The sequence below is a fragment of the Dama dama genome, chromosome X (assembly GCF_033118175.1).
Source record: "Dama dama isolate Ldn47 chromosome X, ASM3311817v1, whole genome shotgun sequence".
NCBI classification, from domain to species: Eukaryota; Metazoa; Chordata; class Mammalia; order Artiodactyla; family Cervidae; genus Dama; species Dama dama.
The window spans coordinates 72,422,311-72,448,940 of record NC_083714.1 but is presented as its reverse complement, the minus strand read 5'-3'; the positions used below and the strand labels follow the sequence as shown (position 1 = coordinate 72,448,940).

At 36.7% G+C, this 26,630-nt stretch overlaps 1 pseudogene; it reads left to right on the top strand.

Annotated features, from left to right (window-relative positions):
• Positions 1-24,505: 24,505 nt before the first annotated feature.
• Positions 24,506-26,630, top strand: part of LOC133052713 (leucine-rich repeat and IQ domain-containing protein 3-like) — a 109,561-nt pseudogene continuing 107,436 nt past the window's right edge.

Here is a 26,630-nt window from a genome sequence, read left to right as displayed (position 1 = left end):
ATTTTAGTTGTTCTAACTTAAATATTATAAAAGTACTCTAGTTTTATATTTACTTATTTTAAAACTTTTACTTCCTCTAGTTTATATAAATATGAAGCATGTCAATAACTAGAAGCTGCCACACTATTCCCATCTAAATAAAATCAGCAAATCACCTTCTGCTTCTGACTCTATCACAAAAACAAATTACAAGTATGTGGAAATTTATTTCTCTAAAATAATTAACACTAGCCTGTATAATATTTAAGAGAAATATAACAATCTAATGGCATAAATACAATTCCTTTTGTACAATTACTGCTTCAGTGAAATGCCTACTTGGAGTATAGAATGTCATTAAATAAAAAGATAAAATAATGAAAGCAAATTTGGGACAAGTCAACTGTCAACAATACAAAATAAGGTAGAATTTTTTAAACTTAAAATAATCTTAAGCTATGCATCGATATTATGAGAATAATTAATGTGTATAAAAGAAAGAACCAGAAAAAATGTATTAAGTCTCAGCCAAAAACTGTGATTAACCAGAGATTTGAGCTTTAAAAGTAACTGAAATTTTATTAAGTCATAAATGTTATTCTCACTCAGATTTTCCAAGGAACTGAAAAGAAGAAACATGCACTAATCAATATTATTTTATACTCTACTGATTTCCCAAGTAAGATCAGTATTTGAGATATTTTATGGTATAATAATAAATAGTGGTGGTGATGATTTAGTCACTAAGTCATGTCTGATTCTTGCGACCCCATGAACTGTAGTCTGCCAGGTTCCTCTGTCCATGGAATTTCCCAGGTCAGAATATTGGAATGGGTTGTTATTTCCTTCTCTAGGGGATCTTCCTGACCCAGGGATCAAACCCATGTCTCCTGCATTGCAAGTGGATTCTTCACCACTGAGCCACCATGGAAACCCAATAATAAGAGAGGTAGCTTAAATAAGTCAGACATATTATAAGCTTTTTTAGGTCTTTTTTTTTTTTTTTTTTTTTTTTTTTGCTGTGCTGGATTTTAGTTGCAGCATGTAGGATCAAGTTCTTCAACCAGAGATTAAGCCTGGGAACCCTGCATTGTGAGCCCAGAATCTTAGCCACTGGACCACCAGGGAAGTCCCTAGATCATCCAATTACTATTTCAAATTTAATTAAGCCAAAAAATCAGAAAATATCAGAGAAAATCAAACTACTATATAAACCACTAACTTGATAAACTCAGAAAGTAATTTCATTCTGAATGAGAACTGTACTTCTCTCTTCTTTGCATATTCAAAATAATCATTGCATAGTTAATGAATATCAAATACAGTGATGAGTAGGAGGAGAGGAGAAGGTAAAAAACATTAAAACAATTGGGCAGAGAAACATATACAATTTTGATCTCACAAAAATGTAGTACACTCACTCCTTCATATTCTTGTAGCCTTTTGAAATATTGAAATATTGAGAAAATATTCTTACCAGTTTCCTTTTAAAATTACATTATTCAAGAATGTGCAAATTTCTCCAAAGATATAACTGAAATAAAAAGCCATCTTTTCTTAGATAGTAGACATTTAATCAGTAGCTAATGAACTAGATGGATTTAAATAGTTTATAGGAGTTTAAGTTCCATATTCTGGGAGAAATTTAGCACAAATTGGTTTTGTTTGGTTAGATGACCCTCTCAATGGCACAATGAGACGACCATATTTAAGAGAAGCTTTCTCTGTTTTCATTCTTTTTGATCTGATAATTCCTTGGCTCCCATTTTTTACCCCTAGTTTAACAAAATAATATATAATACTGTACTAAATGTATCAAATTATGTTAGAGCACTGCATATCCATTTGGTGTTCATCAACACAAGAAATTGATATAGTTTTCCAAAAACATTTTAATTAAGGTTCTTGAGTTTGAACTAACTAAATATATATAGTTTGTTTCCTTGAAAATAAATGTCCTTTAAAAATCTAAATTTTATATAGAAACCAGAGTTTATGAATGAGGGAAGTTTTGCATTTGTTCTACAAAATATGCATGCGTGTGTGTTTTTGTGATACTACTATATCAGGACTAAGATCTGGAATGTTATATTAATTTTGCTTAACTTAAAAGAAAACATTTTTTTGTTGTGAAATAAGGGATAAAATAAAAGAAGAAGCCCAATGGATCAAATTTGGCTATTACTCGTCCTGAAGGTTCCCTACATTATTAATGTAGACAAGCAGTATATTTTCAGAACCAAAGTAATATTAAATTTTATAATCCAATTCCTAATATATAACCTATGCATTTATTTTGCAAACAAATAAACATTATGGAAAACATACTCTAATGTAGCCCTTCCCTGGACATCAGAGTATCTGTCTCCTGGTTTTCAAATCAATAATGTAATCCATTTTCTTTGATTATGGGTGGGACCTGCGACTTGCTTCTAATGAAAAGAATATGACACTCCCCATATCACATTATCACATTATAGGACTTCCCCTGGTGGCTCAGATGGTAAAGCTTCTGCCTACAATGTGAGAGACCCGGGTTCTATCCCTGGGTTGGGAAGATTCTCTGGAGAAGGAAATGGCAACCCACTCCAGTACTCTTGCTTAGAAAAATCCCATGGACAGAGGAGAGTGATAGGCTACTGTCCATGGGGTCACAAAGAGTCGGACAGGACTGATGGACTTCACTTTCAATATCACATTATGTTTTATAAATAGTCTATCTTGCTAACAGATTTACTGGCTGGTAGAAATGGCCATGTTGGGAAAAACCAACTGGCAAGGAACTGTGAGCAGCTTCTGGCATCTGAGGGCAGCTTCCAATCAATGGCTAGCAAGAGTATGGGACTTACAGTCCTACAAAAGAAATAAATTAATTCTGACAACAATCTAAGTGATCTTTTTTTACATTTATGCCTCTAGATATAAACTCAGACCAGTTGATATTTTGATTGCACCCTTGCGACACCCTAAGGAGAGAGCCTGCTTAAATATACCCAAATTCATGGCACACAGAAATTGTGAACTAGCAAATGTGCATTGATTTTATTGGTTGTTAAGTGTGTGGTTATTTGTTCTGAAGCAATATGACTAATATTAAACTCAATAAAATAATTGAATTAAATTTTTAATAATGCTGACTTTTGGTACTGAGCATTTCTGTGCTGTTTTTTGGAAAGAGTTAAATATTTTACTCACGTACTAAAATAGAATCTATGAACTTCAGCATAATACTGTTTAACACAATATCTATACTACATGGCCATAAATAAACAAACATCACATATTCAATCCTAACCAAACTTCTCTGCTACAATATACCTTCTATTCAGAATCTTGTGATACATAAGAAGAAAGATTGGGTAACTCTTTTTCATAAAAACTTAAGCTGCACCAGGAGAGAATATTATGCTGTACTTTTCAATATTACAGTAATTTTTCTCTATTAACTCGAGTTTTACCCAGTTATTTTTGAAATATAGTGTGTGATTTTAGAAAGATCTCTAATTCTTATTAAAGGCAGTGCTCCATTAAAATGTATTAAAAGTAAAGATGTTTACATTACTCGGATCATTCTTTCCTTGATGCAATTTGCTTATTGTAACTAGAATAAATGAAAATCAAGAAGTATCATCAGACTTTCTGAATGTAGAATATTGTAGTATCCTTTTATTCTAAAATCACTCTTTTACTATGCTGTGCTTAGTTGCTCAGTCCTGTCTGACTTTTAGTGACCCCGTGGACTGTAGCCCACCAAGGTCCACTGTCCATGGGATTCTACAGGCAAGAATACTGAAGTGGGTTGCCATGCCCTCCCCCAGGGGATCTACTGAACCCAGTGACCGTATCCAGGTCTCCAACATTGCAAGCGTATTCTTTACCTTCTGAACCACTAGAGAAGCCCAAGAATAGTGTAGTGGGTAGCCTATCCCTTCTCCAGGGGGACTTCCTGACCCAGGAATGGAATGAGGGTCTCCTGAATTGCAGGCAGATTCTTTATCAACTAAGCTACCAGGGAAGCCCAGTATTTTACTGGGAATACATTTTTATAGAAACCGAACAAACTTTTTTTTTCTTTCTGTTACTGCTTAAAGGTCAGTTTTAAAAAGAAAAACTATTGAAGCAGAAGTAACTGAAAACAGAAAAATCAGTAATTTTGATATATTAGAATTTCTTAAAACATTAGAAACCTCTAAGAATACGTCTAATATCACCATCTTATGAAACCTAATTTCCAGAGTCTTTAGCTAAGGTTTTTGTTTATTTGTTTTTGTCTTCTTTTGCTTCCTATTGCATTATAGAGTTTGTTTCCAAGACACAAAGCACATTTTAATTTTCTTCACTGTGTTCTACTTCTTTTCACCTAAATGCCCTTTATTATCAAATTTATCTCTTTAATTGAATGTTTGGATAGCAAGAGCATAAATCTGAACATCACCCTTCCCTTCATTCACTATTCCTTTTTTCTCAGTATAGATGAGTCAGGATTTACTGCTTCACAAAAATGGGTTTGCTCTAACTGTGTAATTGCACACAGATAAAGCAAATAAATATGAAATATTATCCACTTATGTCTTATGAACTCAGAAGGGAATTATGAGAAACAAAACTTTATTTAGAATCAGTGAGATATGGGTTTGAATCTTCTCTCACAGCCATACTAATTGTGTAACTTTAAAAATGAACTTAATTACTATTAGCTCTGTTAATGTATATTTTGTTAATTTTAAATCAGAAAACCTATGCAAAAATGATTACATATTAAAAAGCATCATTATTTTATATAATAATATATATATGTCACATATCATATATCATAGAATTAAAGAACTGTGCTTCACATTTAATACAGTCAGTATGTCCCTCTTTTATTTCCTGTGACTCTATCAGCTGCATCTCAAGCTACCTTTTCCTCCTTAATTTGTCCATCAAGGGATATTTCTCATAGAGTGTTCCTTATGAAGTTTATCCTGATTATAGTATTTATATGTTCTTTTAGATACCCATTTCTGTTTCTATACTACTGAACATAGTATAAGCAAGTGGTTATTTCCCTGGGTTACCTATATACTCTTTCCTGTTACTTATTGTACAGTAGCAATCAAAATACTCATGGTAATCAGTGTCAATCATCCCCTCAATTTAGTAACTCCTTTCTTTGTCTGCTAATGTGCCAGTAATATGAGCCTAAACAGAAAATCTTCAACTTAAGAATGTAAGAGTGCTCCCCAGTCCCTCCAGGAAACAGGAATACTAATACAGAATGTATCAACAGGAAAAACAAACTCCACAAATGGATTACCAGAGATAATATTGAGAAGAACCAATCCTGCCACTATCCATTATTTCCTAGACTGTATTTTTGGTGAACATATTATCATATTGTAGTCATTGGTTAAGTGTATCTATCACATTCTGGGTCACAGTACACCAAATATAAAGGATTGTTCCAAAATTGTCACATTAGCTGAGATTCTCGTAAGCTATTACATTATTTGATTCAATTTTCTGTTTCTAGTAATACCTAGTAATTCTAGGTGGCAAATACTTGTAGGACTGAATCATTCTTCACTCCAGGGTAGAAAGAATTTAATGTAATCAATCATCTTCCAAGTAGCTTTCTTATTTCCTTGAGGGAGAGTATCATAACAAGTACATGGATTTGATCTCTATTGCTGGCAAGTTTAATACCAAATACTAGAAAAAGCTATCAGATTTAGAAAATGGCTATTTAGAAAATAGCCTCCATTCCTTTAGAAGAATTTGCCACCCTTAAATATGCTGTTTTGGCATAACAATTATTTTCATCTGAAGGCAATTGAGAAGGAAGAGGCACAAAAAAGCTCTCTGGCCTCTCCTTATTTGTCTAATTAGTCACTCAGTCATGCCTGACCCTTTGAGATCCCATGGATGGTCCATTCAGTTTTCCAGGGAAGATATATGCAGTGGATTGCCATTCCCTTTTCCAGGAGATCTTCCCGACCTAGGGATAAAATCCGCGCCTCCCACATTGTAGGCAGATTCTTTAACATCTAAAAGCAAGACAAATTTACAAAGGGGTTTAATTTATCCTCTCAAGCTGGAAGGACAAAAATTAATCACCAGAGATACCTTTAGGCCCTATCACCCTGAAGATGGCACCATAGGAATCTATATAACAAAGTTTTCTAACTAGCCTTTGTCTCTGTCCTTGGAAGCTGAAATTTTCTTTCCTTTGTTCTGCCACTTTTCTACAAATTTATTATTCACTGTTGAAGATGCTGTATAAGCCAGCGCTTTAAGCCACTTTTTGCGTTGTTCGTTTTCCCCTGGGTATGTCCCACATATGGGCTTCCCAGGTGGCTTGGTGGTAAAGAATCCACCTGCCAGTGAAAGAGACGTGGGTTTGATCCCTGGGTCGGGAAGATCCCCTGGAGAAGGGCATGGTAACCAACCCATTCCAGTATTCTTGCCTGGGAAATCCGATGGATAGAGAAGCCTGGCAGGTTAGAGTCCATGGAGTCTCAAAGACTCGAATACAACTGAAGTGACTTAGTATGCTTGCAGGTACTTCCTGTACCTGGATGGAAGTTTCCTTCTTTGGCTTTGGAAAGTTGTCAACCATAATTTTTCAAATATATTTTCAATACCCTTCTCTATCTTTCCTCCTTCTGGGGTCCCTGTAATGTGAATGTTGGCTCTCATGTAACTCCAGAGATCTTGTATGTTGCACTTGATTTTATTTTTTTTTTAATTTGTCTACTTGCTGCTTTGATTGGGTGATTTCCATTATTATGTCTTATAGATCACTTATGTGTTTGTGTCATATTATCTGCTATTCATTGCTTCTTGAGTGTTTTTTATATAGATACTGAATTATTTTTTTTATTGTCTTCTTTATATTTTCTAGTTCCTTGTTAAAATAGTCTATGTTTTGATCAATTCTCTTCTCTAATTCGGTTGGCATTACTATTACCAATATTTTGAATTATTTTTCTAGTCAGTTGTTTGTTTCTGTTGTATTATTTACTTTGTCAGGCATTTTTTATGCTCTTTCAATTGAGAATAGTTCCTCTGCCCTTTCATTTTACTTAGTTTTCTCTGTTTCTATGAATTTACATAAAGCAGCTACCTATTTTGGTCTCAAAGTGATGTTCTTGTGTGAGAGCATCTCTATATAGAATGCTTTTGTGGGAAGGCTGGATTTGATGAAGACGCCAGTCACATCTTTCCTCAGTGTGTGTTGGTCATTATCACCTTGGTGTGATACAGGAGCTAAAGCCTGCATAGAATGTGAGGCAGGACTTCCTCTCTTCTCAGTGGCCATCACCACCCTGTCAGGCAGTAGTGGTAATTCTGGAAGCTGTTCTAATCTCATAAGCATTGATCTCCCTTTCTTTGACCAATTCTTAATATGATCTTCTTCATACAATTATAGCAAAGATCCAAATGATGCATCAAAGTGAACTGCAAAAAACAATCTTTTATGGAAGTTCCCAAACTATAAAACTGGTTATTTTTAGATTTCTGTTAAAACTGTAAAAAATAAAACTGCAGATTGAAGTTAAAGAAACATTATAAGTCCTTTTAATTTATCTGGATGGCAGTTTGTTAAACTTGTAGGTGTTATATAAATCTGCATGTGTTTGTACTGGGTTATATCTGGAGAATTGGCCCTAATTAAAAAGGGTAAATTCTACTTCCTGCTATTTTTAAGAACAGTTGGCTCTTTCTAAGTTTTTACAAGAGCTTCCCAAGTGGCTCAGTGGTAAAATAATCCATCCACTATGCAGGAGTCACAGGTTCAATCCCTGGGTAAGGAAGACCCCCTGGAGGAGGGCATGGCAGCCCACTTCAGTATTCTTGCCTGGAAAATCCCATGGACAGAGGAGGCTGGAAGGCTACAGTCTACAGGGTCACAAAGATTCTGACATGACTGCAGTGACATAGCATAGATGCATGCAAGACTTTACAATATTCCCACAGAGCAAGGAAGCTTATATGTATATATGTTATAGACATATATTCTTATTATAATTTGAGACATGAAAGTTTGAGAATAAGGATTTCTAATTTGATGAATTTTACTCATGAATTGAATTTTTATTTAGCTGCAGAGAATTTCTAGGAGTATGGTTATCTACACACAAATCAAATCCTAAAGTGTAAGCTATTTCATTGATTATAGAGTAAATTATTCAGTAGCTCCTTAAGGTAATCTGATTATATGCCACATTCATTGTCCTTCTTTTCATAATTATGCTGCCTATAAGATCTAATCTTGGAGACTGAGTTACAGAAACTATTCTGATTGTGAATACCTCAATCTGTTCTCTGCCTGGGTAAAGCAGTGATGCACTTAGTCTTGCTATTTTGGGACCAGGGGTTAATTCCCATGTTTATTTTTTCCTGATGCTCCTCAATCAAAATTGTCATGGCTTTAAAGTGTATGTTAGAAAGAAAAAAACGCAATAAAATTATTTGAAACAGAATTTGCCTTTATGTTGTTTTGCCAGGAATATTTCTAATCTGAATGTTTTTACCAAAAAGGATAATATTTTTAGGTGAAAATGAAAACATTTTTAAAGCTTATGGAGATTCTAGGAGAATAACAGAAAAAGGAAGGATTGAAGTTTCTTCCAGTATCTTTCAAATCACTCCAAGTAAATGGCTACATGCTCTTCCAATATGAATAAAGTGATACCAATATGCTACAGTTAATGCAGTCATTCTTCAGGAAAATCTTTTAAGTTCAAAGGAAAAATAGCATTATCCAAATGGGGGAAAAATCCACATGTCAGGATGACAGGAAGGCAGAGTGCAGAGACAAATCAATCGTGACACTAATAAAGCTTAAACCTCAGGACCTCTCACATGTTCAGGGCGATTCTAAAAAGTTGGGAAGGGCTGGTTAGTGAATATTAATGTGGTTATTCATTTCTGTAAAAGTTATAATAAACAAACATTATAACTTTAGTTGGTTAATATCTCTGTAGCATTCCACTTTCACTTGCCTTCCACCACACGACCAGTTGGCTGGCACTGAAGTAGACATGGACAGTTTGGGAATCTTTCTAAGGATAGTTGACATGAGATAGTTTAGATGTAATAGGAGTTATTTCTGTGATTTGCAGTCATTTTTATGCATGGTTAAATCATTACCAACTGTCCTAATACAAGAACAACTTTCAGAATATACCTATGGGCAGTGAATCAATGTTCCTGGTGTCATCGCAGAGCAAGGTGTTCTAAAGTTATATGAATATGTCTTACACCACTGAAAGTATGGGAACTGTAGAATTTAAAAGCTAGTAAAATGTAAGATTATGTGTGATGTCACATATTTGTTGGATTCCAATATATCAATTAAGCCTTTGTATCTGAGGTATCTTGCCTGCATGAAGTCTGGTAGTCTCAGGTAAAATGGCAAGAAGAACATACTAAAATATCAAGAAAGGAAAAACTTTTACTCAAAGTAATGAAGTTTTTTGATTTGTAAATAATTTAATTAAAATGGAGGAGAGGATCATATAAGCATAATGGATAAAGGTACATTTCTTCCTTCTTTTGAATAAAATACTACTTGGCTCAAGTAAGAATCTGTAACACTAAAATGAAGATTAAAAGACTACAATAAAAGTTTCACCAAAATAATAAACCATCCTAAAAGTTTACTTGGTATTACCAAAAACAAGTTTTTTTTTAAATTATATATATATATATATATATATATATATATATATATATATATATGGAAGTGTAGTTTACTTATAATGTTTCAGGTGCATAGCCAGGTGATTCAATTATACACAATACACATATATTATTTTTGAAATTATTTTCCATCATAGGTTATTACAAGATATTAACTATAGTTCCCTGTGATATACAGCAAACCTTTGTTGCTTGTTGCATATTTATTTTTTAATTAGTGATCTATCATTCTATTCATACTAAGTCAAACAAATGGAGTTAAATTATCATAATTATTTTAGTTAGGTGAAAATTCATAGTTTTCTAAAACATATTTATTATATAAATATATATGTATATGTATACAAAAGCTTTTCTATTACACTTGATGAAGACTTGAGAATGAACATCAAAAGAGAAAAAATAAAGTAGAGATGGATAAATTGGAAAACATAAACTAAAATAAATGGGAGCACTGAATATGAAACAGAGAAAGTAAAACAAACTAGATAAAAGATCATCATATAGTCCAGTTGCTTTTAAAAATGACTGCTCATTAGAAACATATCTGGATCCCTGCAGAAAAAAAAAAAATAAAGCAAGACTTGAGTATTTGTATTTTTCAAAAAAGATCAAGATAATGTTGATATGCATCTGGATTTTAAAAAGTGATGACAGGTTTCTCTATTTGATCCACTGGAGAAGGGAATGGCAAACCACTTCAGTATTCTTGCCTTGAGAACCCCATGAATAGTATGAAAAAGCAAAATGATAGGATGCTGAAAGAGGAACTCTCTGGGTCAGCAGGTGCCCAATATGCTACTGGAGATCAGTGGAGAAATAACTCCAGAAAGAATGAAGGGATGGAGCCAAAGCAAAAACAATACCCAGTTGTGGATGGGACTGGTGATAGAAGCAAGGTCCGATGCTGTAAAGAGCAATATTGCATAGGAACCTGGACTGTTAGGTCCATGAATCAAGGCAAATTGGAAGTGGTCAAACAGGAGATGGCAAGAGTGAATGTCAACATTCTAGGAATTAGGGAACTAAAATGGACTGGAATGGGTGAATTTAACTCAGATGACCATGGTATCTACTACTGTGGGCAGAAATGCCTTAGAAGAAATGGAGTAGCCATCATGGTCAATAAAAGAGTGCAAAATGCAGTACTTGAGTGCAAACTCAAAAACGACAGAATGATCTCTGTTCGTTTCCAAGGCAAACCACTCAATATCATGGTAATCCAAGCCTATGACCCAACCAGTAATGCTGAAGAAGCTGAAGTTGAATGGTTCTATCAAGACCTACAAGACCTGTAGAACTAACACCCAAAAAAGATGTCCTTTTCTTTATAGGGGACTGGAATGCAAAAGTAGGAAGTCAATAAACAACTGGAGTAACAGGTAAATTTGGCCTTGGAGTATGGAATGAAGCAGGGCAAAGGCTAATAGAGATTTGCCAAGAGAACATACTGGTCATAGCAAACACCCTCTTCAAAAAACACAAGACAAGACTCAACACATGGACATCACCAAATGGTCAACACCAAAATCAGATTGATTATAATCTTTGCAGCCAAAGATGGAGAAGCTCTATACAGTCAGCAAAAACAAGACCGGGATCTCACTGTGGCTCAGATCATGAACAGCTTATTGCCAAATTCAGACTTAAATTGAAGAAAGTAGGGAAATCGACTAGACCATTCAGGTGTGACCTAAATCAAACCCCTTATGACTATACAGTGGAAGTGAGAAATAGATTTAAGGGATTAGATCTGATAGACAGAGTGCCTGATGAACTATGGACGGAGGTTCATGGCATTGTACAGGAGACAGGGATCAAGACCATCCCCATGGAAAAGAAGTACAAAAAGGCAAAATGACTATCTGAGGAGGCCTTACAAATAGCTGTGAAAAGAAGAGGGAAGGAAAATGTCCCAGTGCAGGTGAGAGGTGGGGGGCATATTGGGACAGGGTTGGTGGCTGCCTGTCAGGTGAAGGTGTGCAGAAGGTAGGCGGAGATGGAGCCCAGGGCAGGGGAGAGAGAAGACCACCGAATAGATTAATGGCCCCTGGGGGCTCCCAGTTTGGGGTGCTCAGGAAGAGAGTCTCTGTGCCCTGCCGAGCACTGAGCTCAGGGGCCCAGGGACAAAGGTCTCTGCCAGCCCTCCCCCACCCAGAAGTCTGGAGCCAAAAGTCTGTTGTCAGAGGAGGTAGTGGCCCTAATGATCCATGAGAGCTGCCTGGTCTTTCTGGGGCTCACTGCACCTTTCATCCACACACAGACGCTTCTAGAAGCTGGATGATCATGGATGCTATTTGCGTATCACCTCCCCTGACACTGGACAAAGCCTTCTGGGGGACTGGGCCCATGTCCATCTTCATACTCCCCCTTCCAGGCATGGCACCTGCCTCCTGCCCCAACAGGATGTGGAGATTCTTTAAAAAAACTGGAAATAGAGCTGCCATATGAGCCAGCAATCCCACTCCTGGGCACACACACTGAGGAAACCAGATCTGAAAGAGACATGTGCACCCCAATGTTCATCACAGCACTATCTATAATTGCCAGGATATGGAAGCAACCTAGATGTCCATCAGCAGACGAATGGATAAGGAAGCTATGGTACATATACACCATGGAATATTACTCAGCCATTAAAAAGAATTCATTTGAATCAGTTCTAATGAGATGGATGAAACTGGAGACCATTATACAGAGTGAAGTAAGCCAGAAAGATAAAGACCAATACAATATACTAACACATATTTATGGAATTTAAAATGATGGTAATGATAAACCTATATGCAAAACAGAAAAAGAGACACAGATGTACAGAACAGACATTTGGACTTTGTAGGAGAAGGTGAGGGTGGGGTGTTCTGAGAGAATAGCATTGAAATAAGTATACTATCAAAGGTGAAACAGATCACCAGCCCAGGTTGGATGTATGAGACAAGTGCTCAGGGCTGGTGCACTGGGAAGACCCAGAGGGATGGGATGGAGAGGGAGGCAGAAGGGGAGATTGGGATGGAGAACACATGTAAATCCATGGCTGATTCATGTCAATGCATGGCAAAAACCACTACAATATTGTAAAATATTTAGCCTCCAACTAATAAAAATAAATGAAAAAAAAAAAAAAAGAAGAAATACACCTGGAAAAATTAAAAAAAAAAAAAAAAAAAGAAAGAAAAGAAGAGAAGCGAAAAGCAAAGGAGAAAAGGAAAGATATTCCCATTTGAATGCAGAGTTCGAAAGAATAGCAAGGGGAGATAAGAAAGCCTTCTTCAGCGATCACTAAAAAGAAATAGAGGAGAACAACAGAATGGGAAAGACTAGAGATCTCTTCAAGAAAATTAGAGATACCAAGGGAATGTTTCAAGCAAAGATGGGTTCGATAAAGGACAGAAATGGTATGGACCTAACAGAAGCAGAATAAATTAAGAAGAGGTGGCAAGAATACACAGAACTGTACATAAAAGATGTTCACAAGCCAGATAATCACGATGGTGTGATCACTCACCTAGAGCCAGACATCCTGCAAGGTGAAGTCAAGTGGGCCTTAGAAAGCATCACTATGAACAAAGCTAGTGGAAGTGATGGAATTCCAGTTGAACTATTTGAAATCCTGAAAGATGATGCTGTGAAAGTGCTGCACTCAATATGCGAGCAAATTTGGAAAACTCAGCAGTGGTCACAGGATTGGAAAAGGTCAGTTTTCGTTCCAATTCCAAAGAAAGGCAATCCCAGAGTATGCTCAAACTACCACACAATTGCACTCATCTCACACGCTAGTAAAGTAATTCTCAAAATTCTCCAAGCCAGGCTTCAGCAAGACGTGAACCTTGAACTTCCAGATGTTCAAGCTGATTTTAGAAAAGGCAGAGGAACCAGAGATCAAATTGCCAACATCCACTGGATCATCGAAAAAGCAAGAGAGTTCTAGAAAAACTTCCATTTCTGCCTTATTGACCATGCCAAAGCCTTTGACTGTGTGGATCATAATAAACTGTGGAAAATTTTGAAAGAGATAGGAATACCAGACCATGGGACCTGCCTTTTCAGAAACCTATATGCAGGTCAGGAAGCAACAGTTAGAACTGGACATGGACCAACAGACTGGTTCCAAATAGGAAACGGAGTACCTCAAGGCTGTATATTATCACCTTGCTTATTTAACTTATATGCAGAGTACATCATGAGAAACGCTGGGCTGGAAGAAACACAAGCTGAAATCAAGATTGCCGGGAGAAATATCAATAACCTCAGATATGCAGATGACAACACTCTTATGGCAACAAGTGAAGAGGAACTAAAAATCTCTTGATGAAAGTGAAAGAGGAGACTGAAAAAATTGGCTTAAAGCTCAACATTCAGAAAACTAAGATCATGGCATCTGGTCCCATCTCTTCGTGAGAAATCGATGGGGAAACAGTGTCAGGCTTTATTTATTTATTATTATTATTTTTGGACTCCAAAAACACTGCAGATGGTGATTGCAGCCATGAAATTAAAAGACGCTTACTCCTTGGAAGGAAAGTTGTGACCAATCTAGTTAGCGTATTAAAAACACAGACATTACTTTGCCAACAAAGGTCCATCTAGTCAAGACTGGTTTTTCCCGTGGTCATGTATGCATATGAGAGTTGGACTTGAAGAAAGCTGAGTTCTGAAGAATTGATGCTTTTGATCTGTAGTGTTGGAGAAGACTCTTGAGAGTCCCTTGGACTGCAAGGAGATCCAACCAGTTCATCCTAAAAGAGATCAGTTCTGAGTGTTCATTAGAAGGACTGATGCTGAAGCTGAAACTCCAGTACTTTGGCCACCTGATGTGAAGAGTTGACTCATTGGAAAAGGCCCTGATGCTTGGAGGGATTGGGGACAGGAGGAGAAGGGGACGACAGAGGATGAGATGGCTGGATGGCATCACCAATTCGATGGGCATGAGTTTGAGTAAACTCCAGGAGTTGGTGAAGGACAGGGAGGCCTGGTGTACTGTGATTCATGGGGTCGCAAAGAGTTGGACACGACTGAGCGACTGAACTGAACTGAACTGAATTGAACTTGGTGATATAGAGTTCTATTAATAATCATTTGGACAGTCATGATGCAATGGTATTAAGTGAGCAATGGTTACCTAATCACAATAGCAAAAGATGTTTATCAGTTTCTACAGTCAATAGCCAGGCATAAAAATAAAGATAATTATAATTGCTAGCCATAATGGGAACACAATTAACTTAACAATTTAAAATAATTACATGCAATTTGGGAGAGTGTCTTGTCAGGCAGAGTGATGTGATAAGTGGAACTTCATACATGCACATGTTTTCATTCAGCCAGTCAGTCTATGTCTCTTCATTGGTGCATTTAATTCATTTATATTTAAGGTAATTATCCATAAGTTTTATCCTATTACTATATTCTTGGTTTCGGTTTATTTTCTTTAGGTATTTATCTTCTCTTGGGCTTCTCTGGTGGCTCAGTTGGTAAAGAATCAGCCTGCAATGTGGGAGACCTAAGTTTGATCCCTGGGTTGAGAAGATCACCTGGAGAAGGGAACAGATACCCACTCTAGTATTCTGTCCTGGAGAACTCCATAGACTGTAGAGTCCATGGGATTGCAAAGAGTTGGACATGACTTGTTTCCTGCCTAACGAAGTACCTATATCATTTGTTGTAAAGCTGGTTTGCGGGTGCTGCATTCTCTTAAAATTTGCTGTCTCAGTTCAGCTCAGTCACTCAGATGTGTCCAACTCTTTTTGACCCCATGGACTGCAGCATACCAGGCTTCCCTGTCCATCATCAACTTCCAGATCTTGCTCAAACTCATGTCCATTGAGTCGGTGATGACATCCAACCATCCCATCCTGTCATCCTCATCTTCTCCTGCCTTCAATCTTTCCCAGAATCAGGGTCTTTTCCAATGAGTCAGTCAGTTCTTTGCACAAGGTGGTCAGAGTAGAGAAGTTTCAGCTTCAGCATCAGTTCTTCCAATGAACTCCCAGGACTGATTTCTTCTAGGATTGACTGGTTGAATCTTCTTGCAGTCCAAATGATTCTCAAAGAGCCTTCTTCAACACCACACTTCAAAAGCATCAATTCTTCAGTGCTCAACCTTCTTTATAGTTTAACTGTCACATCCATACATGAACACTGGAAAAACCATAGTTTTGACTAGATGTACCTTTGCCAACAAAGTAACGTCTGCTTTTTAGTATGCTGTCTACATTGGTCATAGATTTTCTTCCAAGGAACAGAAATCTTTTAATTTCATGGCTGCAATCAGCATCTGCAGTGATTTTTGACCCCAAGAAAATAAAGTCTGTCACTGTTTACATTGTTTCCCCATCTATTCGCTATGAAGTGATGGGACTGGATGCCATGATCTTCGTTTTTTGAATGTTGAGTTTTAAGCCAACTTTTTCACTCCTCTTTCACTTCCATCAAGAGGCCCTTTAATTCTTCCTTACTTTCTGCCATAAGGGTGTTGTCATCTGCATATCTGAGACTATTTATATTTCTCCCGGCAGTCATGATTCCAGCTTGTGCTTCATTCAGCCTTGCATTTTGCATAATGCAGTCTGCACATAAGTAAATAAGTAGGGTGACAATATACAGCCTTGACATACTCCTTTCCCAATTTGGAACCAGTCTGTTTTGCCATATCCGGTTCTAACTGTTGCTTCTTGACCTGCATGCAGATTTCTCAGGAAGCAGGTCGGGTGGTCTGGTATTCCCATATCTAAGAATTTCCCACAGTTTGTTGTGATCAAAGACTTCAGTGTAGTCAATAAAACAGAAGTCGATGCTTTTCTGGAACTTTCTCGCTTTTTCAATATTCCAACAGATTTTGAAATTTGATCTCTGGTTCCTCTGCCTTTGCGAAATCCAGCTTGAACGTCTGGAAGTTCTCAATTCACATATTGTTGAAGCATGGCTTGGAGAATTTTGAGAATTATGTTGCCAGTGTGTGAGATGAGTGCAGTTGTGTGGTAGTTTGAACATTCTTGGCTATTGCTTTTCTTTGGGATTGGAATGAAAACTGACCTTTTCCAGTCCTGTGGCCATTGCTGAGTTTTCCAGATTTGTTGGCATATTGTGTACAGCACTTTCATAGCATCATCTTTAGGATTTGAAATAGCTCAACTGGAATTCCATCACCTCCACTCACTTTCTTCATAGTGATGCTTCCTAAGGCCCACTTGACTTTACATTCGGGGATGTCTGGCTCTAGGTAAGCGATCACACCATCGTGGTTATCTGGGTCATGAAGATCTTTTTTGCTTGTCTGGAAAGCTTTTGATTTCACCATCAAATCTGAAGGAGGAGTCTTGCTGGATAGAATATTCTTGGTTGTAGGTTCTCCCCTTTCATCACTTTAAATATATCCTGCTATTCCTTTCTGGCTTGTAAAGTTTCTGTAGAGAAATCAGCTGCTAGCCTGATGGGAGTTCCCTTATATGTTATTTGTCACTTTTTCCCTTGTTGCTTATAATATTTTATCTCTGTATTTAGTTTCTATCAGCTTGATTACTATGTGTCTCAGTGTGTCCCTCCTTGGATTTATCCTGCCTGGGACTCTCTATACTTCCTAGATTTGGTTGACTTTTTCCTTTCCCATGTTAGAGAAGTTTTCAGCTATTATTTCTTTAAATAATTTCTCAGGTCCTTTATCTCTCTCTTCTCCTCCTGGAACCCCTATAATATGAATGTTGGTGAATTTAATGTTGTCTCAGAGGTTTCTTAGGCTGTCTTCATTTATTTTCATTATTTTTCAATATACTGGGACAGAGATTTCCACCATTCCGTCCTCCAGGTCATTTATTTATTTTTCTGTCTCAGTTATTCTGCTGTTGATTCCTTCTAGTGTATTATTCATCTCTGTTTGTTCTTTAGTTCTTCTATGTATTTGGTAAACATTTCTTGCATCTTCTCAATCTTTGCCTCCATTTTTTCCCTGCGATCCTGGATCATCTTCACTCCCATTATTCTGAATTATTTTTCTTGAAGGTTTCTATATCTACTCCATTTAGTTCTTTTTCTGGGATATTATCTTGTCCCTTCATCTAGGACATAATTTTCTATTTTTTCATCATGATTAACTTTCTGTATTATGTTTTTTTGTTTTAGCCGCTGTGAGACAGTGCTTCTTCTTGCTTCTTCTGTCTGCCCTTTGATGGATGAGGCTAAGAGGCTTGTGTAAAATTCTTGAAGGGAGGGAATGCTGGTGGGAAAAACTGGGTCTTGCTCTGGTGGGTAGGACCTTGATCAGTAGTTTTAATCCAAGTATCTGCAGATGGGTGGGGTTGCACAACCTCCCTGGTAGTTGTTTGGCCTGATGCAACCCAGCCCTGGGGTCTATGGGCTCTATGGTAGGTTTAATGGTGAACACCAAGAGGGTTTACGCCAAGGGGGTCCTTCCAGTGCCCCATCCCTGTGATGAGCCCCTGCGCACCCATGCGTCCACAGGAGGCCCTCCAACACTAGCAGGTAGTTTTGGTTCAGTCTCCTGTGGGGTCACTGCTCATTTCCTCTGGGTCTTGGTGTACACAAAATTTTGCTTGTTCCTTCCAAAACTGGAGTCTCTGTTTCCCTCAGTCCTCTGGAAATATAATCAAATTCTGCTGGCCCTCAAGGCCAGATTCCTTGGGGATTCCCAGTCCCTTTAGTGGATCCCCAGGCTGGGAAGCCTGACATGGGACTCAGAACCTTCAGAATTGTTTGAGAATTTCTTTGGTATTGCTCTTTTCCAGTCTTTAGGTTACTCATCCAGTGGGTATTGGGTTTGGTCTTATCAAGATTGTGCCCCCTCCTACAGTCTTGCTGAAGCTTCTTCTTTGTCTTTGGATGTAGGATATCTTTTTTGGTGGGTTCCAGTGTCCTCCTGTCAATGATTGTTCAACAGCTAGTTGCAATTTTGGTATTCTCACAGGAGAAAATGAGCACATGTCCTTCTACTCTGCCATCTTGAACCCCCAAAACAAGTCCAGAATCTGAAGGAAATATTTATAAAATGTAAATAATGTACAATTAGTTTTGATCAACCATACTAGAGGAATACTGATTTGTTTTTCTAATCTTTATAAATAAAATATTATTAAATAACTCTCAGAGATAGTGAAGGACAGGGAAGCCTGGTGCACTGCAGTCCGTGGGATCTCAAACAGCCAGACAGAACTTAGCGACCAAAAAACAACATAGGAAGGGCCACTCAGAGAATATTTTTTTTCTTCTTTTCCTGAATGTTGTGATATTTGTGGTATTTACAGTTTTTTTTTTTTAATTTGTAATTTCTTGTTTTCTTTCTTCATCCTATATAAAAATTTTTTATTTATTTTTTTTAGTAATTTTGCATTCTTTCTCTTAAACTGGACTATGAAAATATATAGTCAAGCCCTTCAAAATCTTGATCTCTTTGACAGAGTTACATTCTAGATGGAGAAGAGATGAATACTGACTTGGCTTTATTCTGCTGTTAGTTTGTTTTTTGACCTTACCCAATTTATTGAATTTAACTGGGACTTCTTTACACAGTCCTCAAAGTCAGGCCATTGTTTTGAAGGATTCTGTTCTTGCTGACAATGGAAAATTTTACCAGTGCCTCAGTGCCCCTGGAAAACAGTGAAGGTTAAAGGAATCTCCTGACAAAAATTTATTTTAGAAAATGGTTTACTGCAAATAACCACTTTTATGCATATGGCTTAAATAAGTTTCAAGATGATCCTTGTTCATCCCATGGCAAGGTTAGACTCAGACCCTCAAGTTCCCATCCTTTGCCTCTTTTTTTTTTTTTTTTTCCAACTCCCTCCAGTCTCTAGTTTCTCAAAATATTTGCCCATTCTTTCAGTGATTGATATTAAAGTTGGTTTATTTTCTTTTCTTTTCAACTTTTTAATTTATATTAGAGTATAGCCAATTAACATTGTTGTGATAGTTTTTGCTACACAGTGAAGTAACTTTGTCTCTTAAATGATGATTAGTTGATCTATATTATATACACAAATCAATCAAAACAGTGTATTCGTAGCCTAATATATGGTTAAGTTTCTCTCCTTCACTTTCTTTCAGGCCTTGCATTTTGGCCCACACTCAGCCTGAGCCAGCATAAAGCCCTTCCTGAAAATAGTCTGACCTCAGCTAAAATATTTACTCATCTGTTATCCAGCCATGCCACCTTTTCCTCCAATTTGATCTAAATCCAGTTCTTTCTAGCCTTGTTTACTGTTCTTCATAAAAGAAAGTCTCTTTTTGCCTAAATCTTGAGAGGACCTTATGGTCACAGCATCATCCCTCTTGCCACAGTCCTTCTCCACCTATCAGAGAAGTCCCCCCCACACACATTTCAATAATCTTCTTGAATAAAACTCTCTTTTTACTCAACCTGCATTTCTTTAATTTGGCAATGCAAAAAAAAAAAAAAAAAAAAAGAAAGAAAGAAAAAAGAAAAAAAAGTATATACATATGCTTGTTAAAGAGTTAAAGAAATGAAGCCAGCATATTATCTGTAAACCCCAAACTCTGTTCTTCCTATAGGTGAAACTATTGAATCAGTTTTCAGTATGGAAGTTCTTTTAAAACCCATATTTAATCACTTTTTTAAAAAATATTTATTTATTTATTTTAGGCTAATTACTTTACAATATTGTGGTGTTTTTTGCCATATATTCATATGAATCAGCCATGGGTGTATATCTGTTCCCCATATTTAATCACTTTTATGTACTGAAAAAGCCCCATTTGCAGCTGAGTATTATATGAAGCCAATGATCCAATGAATATCCATCAAAATATAATACATTACTCCAAGAAAAGTTTTCCTGAACTGTAAATACTGTGAAGCCTATATTACACTATTTATGTCTAACTAACATAACATTTGAGAACAGATAGCGAGCTTTCTAAAGACAAAATTCATTTCTTGATATGGTTTAAATTAAAGAAATAACTTCAGGGATATAGTGTTATTCTTGTGAAATTCCCTAGGGATTCTGTAAATAACATTTCTGACAGCAAATGCTTTAAAAGCCCCAAGGACCCCTGAGAAGTCAGATCACAAAATATCCAAAAATATATTAAAACCAACTTTTAATACTTTAGTGTGAGAAGTATATTTTTAACTAGATACTTTAAGATATCTTCTCTGCATGCCATCCACAAAGTGTTTACACCACCTACAGTAACCATGATTGAAAGGTGTTAAAGCCAGTGTGTGAGCAGTCAAAAATAGCTTATGATGCAAAATTTTTAAAAGAAAAATCCAACTTTATTTTCCTATGAAGAATTTATATGCAGTATTAATCTTTGTTGGAAAATACACAGATACACTGCTTCTTTCTTTCCCCCATGTTAATGAGCATTTGTCTCTACTAGATCAAGAGCTATTTATGGGCAGAAACTAATTCTAATTTCACTCTGTGACACGTCATTGATTAGAGACTGATTAACATTTGGAACAGAAGGACAAGATATTTTATTTCTGTGTTTTCTTTCTCCTCTTAGTTCTCTCTTCATCTCTGTGACTTCTTATTCTTGCTTCTTTTCTTTGCAAAACATTTCCTAGACACACTGAAGTGCTCATATAAGCAAGTACTTAAAAACAAAACAAACAAACAAACAAACAAAAAACACACAAAATAAGTAATCATGCATTCATCAATGAGTGAAATATAGGATGGACTAGTACATCTAAGAATCCCTGGATGTCCCTCTCCAAAGATCCCCCTTCTGCACCTTCAGCTATAGCATTACTGTAAATTTTGCTTTATTCAAGAACCCACCTCCCAGTGCAGGAGACATGAATTGTGGGCTCAGTCCATGGGTCAGGAAGATACCCTGGAGGAAGAAATGACAACCTACTCCAATATTCTTGTCTGGAGAATCCCATGGACAGAAGAGCCTGACAGCTTACGGTCTATAGGGTTCCAAAGAGTCAGACACGACTGAAGCGACTTAGCACACAACATTACCATAAATTTTGTATTATTCATTGATTTTCTTCATAGTTCTTTTACATATAAATGTATCCTTTAACCATATATTGTTTTGTTTTGCTTACTTTTGCAGTTTCATAAATAAAATAATACTGTATTTATATTATTTTGTTGGGCTTCTCCAATAGCTCAGCAGGTAAAGAAAAGTGAAGTGAAAGTCACTCAGCCATGTCTGATTCTTTGCGACCCCATGGATTATACAGTCCATGGAATTCTCCAGGCCAGAATACAGGAGTGGATAGCCTTTCCCTTCTCCAGCAGATCTTCCCAACCCAGAGATGAAACTGAGGTCTCCCTCATTGCAGGTGTGTTCTTTACCAGCTAAACCATAACGGGAGCCCAGTAATACTGGAGTGGGTAGCCTATCCCTTCTCCAGCAGATCTTCCAGGCAGAGAAATTGAACCAAGGTATCATGCATTGTAGGCAGATTCTTTACCAACTGAGTTATAAGGGAAGCAAGTAAAGGATTCACCTGCAATACAGGAGATGCAGATGTGAGCTCAATCCCTGGTTAGGGAAGATCCCTGGAGGAGGCAATGGGAATGTACTCCAGTACTCTTGCCTGAAAAATCCCATGGACAGAGGAGCCTGGTGGGCTACACTCCATGGAGTTGCAAAGAGTCAGACACTACTGAGGCAACTTAACATGACACAACACAGAAAAATATCTACTTCTGTGTCCTTGACTAAGCCTTTGACTGTGTCAATCCCAAAAAAAACTGGAAAATTCTTAAAGAGATGGGAGTACTAGACCACCTTACCTGTCTCCGGAGAAACCTGTGTGCAGGTCAAGAAGCAACAGTTAGAACAGGACATGAACAACTGACTGGTTCAAAATTGGGAAAATAATAAGTCAAGGCTGTATATTGTCACCCTGCTTATTTAACTTCTATGCAGAGTACATCATGTGAAATGCCAGGCTGGATGAACCTCAAGCTGGAATCAAGATTGTTAGGAGAATTATCAGCAACCTCAGATATGTAGATGATTCCACTCTAATGACAGAAAGTTAAGAGGAACTAAAAACCCTCTTGATGAGGGTGAAAGAGGAGAATGAAAAAGCTGACTTGAAATTCAACATTCAAAATGCTAAGATCATGGCATCCAATCTCATCACTTTATGGCAAAGAGAGGGGAAAACTTGGAAGCAGTGACAGACTTTATTTTGTTGAGCTCCAAGATCACTGCAGATGGTGACTGCAGCTATGAAATTAAAAGATGCTCCTTGAAAGGAAAGCTATGATGATCCTAGACAGCATATTAAAAAGCAGAGACTTCACTTTGTCAAAAAAGGTCCATATAGTCAAACCTATGCTTTTTCCAGTGGCCATGCATGTATGTGAGAGATGGACTATAAAGAAGGTTGAGTGCCACAGAATTGATGTTTTTGAATTTTGGTGCTAGAAGAGACTCTTTAGAGTCTCTCAGACAGGAAGAAGATCAAACCAGTCAATCCTAAAGGAAATCTGTCCTGAATATTCATTGGAAGGACTGAAGTTGAAGTAAAGTGAAGTGAAAGTCACTCAGTCTGGTCCGATTCTTTGTGACTCCATGGAACATGCAGTCCATGGTATTCTCCAGACCAGAATACTGAAGTGGGTAGCCTTTCCCTTCTCCAGGGGATCTTCCCAATCCAGGGATCAAACACTGCAGGCTGATTCTTTACCAGCTGAGCCACAAGGAAAACCCAAGAATACTGGAGTGGGTAGCCTATTCCTTCTCCAGTGGATCTTCTCAACCCAGGAATTGAACAGGGGTCTCCTGCATTTCAGGTGGATTCTTTACCAACTGAACTATCATGGAAGCCATTGAAGCTGAAGCTCAAGTGCTTTGGCCACCTGATGCAGAGAGCCTACTCATTGGAAAAGACCCTGATGCTGGAAAAGATTGAAGACAAAAGGAGAAGTGGATGCCACGAGATGAGATGGTTATATAGCATCACTGGCTCAATGAACATGAATTTGAGGAAACTCCAGGAGAGAATGGACCACAGAGGATCCTGGTGTGCTATAGTCCATGAGGTCACAGAGTTAGACATGATTTAGCAACTGAACAACAACATCAACAACAAACCAAATAAACACAGTGCTATAGAAAAAGATCATGGTAAGATGGATGTGCCCAGAAACTGAATGAGTACAATTTTAAATATGGTGGTCAGCTTCCTCAGTAACAGCAACAATAACAACAAAATATGGTGGTCAAGGTGCATTGCATTAAGAAGGAATTATTTGACAATTACTTAAAGAAACTAAATAAATTTCATAAGGATATCTGATAGGGAAATTTTCCAGTTTCAGTAAATAGTCAGGTAACTATCTTATTGGACAGTGTGTACCTGATGACATATTGAAGGAAAAACAAAGATGCAAATATGGTTAGAGGTAAAGTGAACAAAGGAGAGAGGAGTAATAGGTGGGTTATGAGAGCTAATAAGACTTTGGCATTTACTCTGACTGATATGATTAGCAATTACACAGTTTCTCTGGAAGTGTAACATGATCTGACATAGTTTTTAAAATACTATTCAGGTCACTATGTAGACAACAGAATGTAGTGAGTTAAAAGATGAAGTTTTAAGACCAGTTAGTGCTAAACTACTAAGAGTCAATTAGAAAGATAATATACACATAAGTTATTAATATTAATAATCCTTTGGCTGATAATTTGTTGGAAATATAAACTTTCTGGTTGTCACTTTATTTTTTGTTATGCTATTTTAAATTTAAGACTCAATTTAGGCCCCATTACCCTAACAATGGTCTCTGGAATGGATATGGCCATCTAGTGATTTGTTGTACAGTGCAGGGTCTGGGACCCTTTTTCCCAGGTCATAAGGTCTTGCAGCCCAGTAGACCTGATGTTTCATGGAACAATCATAGAAGAGCAAGCCAATCACAGGGAATGGATTCACTATAATGAAAATATAATAGAAGATCAAAAAGATCATTTCTGTGAGGTTTCAGTGGCCTTCATATAAAAAATCTATGGAAAATTTTCAGTCTTGTATCTTTCTTAGAGTATGCGTCTTCTCAAGCAGATATTTGTCCACTTCAACGTTGTATAAAATTAATCCAACTTAATCTTCATGGAAATCAGGTAACAGTCTATCAGGTATCAAATTTTTGGGACAATTGAAGAAACTAGCCTTTCTCTATCTACATGATAGTGGGTTTGCAGAGTTAAAGAACATACATATGCTATTTGCCTGTTCAAGCCTCATTGTCCTCCCTATGTTTGATTGTACAGTAAGCCTTAGAAAAAGGATATAAACATGTTCTTGTCAACAGTATATGGCCTCTCAAAGCATTGGAACATCATGTGATTTCCGATGAAGAAATAATTTATAACTGGCATCTTCCTGAAAAATTCAAAACCAACTTTAATTTCTGCTCTGCTTTGAAAAAGTAAAAGACCATCATATAGTCCAGTTCTTTTTAAATGTGGCTGCTCATTAGAAACACATCTGGAGCTCTAGAGAAAAAAAGCATTTGGGCATTTTTTTTTTCTTTCTTTCTTCTTCTTCTTCTTCTTTTTTTTTTTTTACAGTAGTAACTTTATTCAAATTTGAAATTCGATTCCAGGATAGTTCTGACATAAATCTGGATTTTTAAAAACTGATTACAGTTTTTCTATTAAATGGTAGTTTTAGGAAAAAAAAGGCTCAATTTACCTAAATTTTCTTTTATGATTAGCCCTATTTTTGTCTCATTTATGAAACCTTCTTCATTGCAAGGTCGTACAGTTTTTTGGGTTTTTTTGTTTGTTTGTTTGTTTCATTTGAAAGCTTCGAAATTTAGTTTCATACAAGTAAGTCATTATTAAAAATGGAATTGGTATCCGTGTTTGGCTTTAGGTGAGAGAACTGATTTCATTTTATTTTTCAAAATAAATGACCGATTGCCTAGCAGCATTTATCGAAGCAGAATTTAGTGCTCATCTGCAATGCCAGCTCTATTATATGTAAAGTTTATGTATATGCTTGGGGTCTATTTTTCAGATTTCTTATTTGATGTGTTGATTTTCTCTCTGGTGAATTCCATACTATCATAATGAATCTGATTTTAATAAATCATTTATGGTAGAGCATATTCCCAACTTTGTTCTTCTTTAACATGACTTGGCTATCCTTGTTTCCTTGCATCCATATAAGTTTTCCACTATGCCATATGAAAGTTGTGTTTATTAGATGGGATTTTCTCACTGTGGCATTTGTTACTAGGAATTGACTCATTTCTAACAGTTTGGGTTACAACTACAGGGTATCAGAGAAGATTAAAAGTGTTATTGAATTCAATGCTTAATTCAATGCTTATTATAGATACTATTGCATTATAAAAGCTTAACTTTAACAGTTGAAGGTTTAAAACAAGCCAACATAAATAGTATTTTTGGCATCATTCTCATTCTCTCATCCTATTCATTTTCATCATTTTATCATATCATTAATCCACTGAAATAATAGCTGACATTTATTGAGAGTTAAGTACTTTTTACTAACAGCAGATATAATTTCATCCAGTAATTACTTCAAATATAATTTCATCCAGTCTATCTATACATCTAGAAATGCAGAATATTAAGTATTTTTAGCAGAAGACATTAAGAAGATGTAGCAAGAATACACAGAAGAACTATACAAAAAAAGATGTTCACGACCCAGATAATCATGATGGTGTGATCACTCACACTCACCTAGAGCCAGACATCCTAGAATGTGAAGTCAAGTGTGCCTTAGGAAGCATCACTACAAACAAAGCTAGTGGAGGTGATGGAATTCCAGTTGAGCTATTTCAAATCCTAAAAGATGATGCTGTGAAAGTGCTGCACTCAGTATGTCAGCAAATTTGGAAAACTCAGCAGTGGCCACAGGATTGGAAAAGGTCAGTTTTCATTCCAATCCCTAAGAAAGGCAATGTCAACGAATGCTCAAACTACCACACAATTGCACTCATCTCACACGCAAGTAAAGTAGTGCTAAAAAC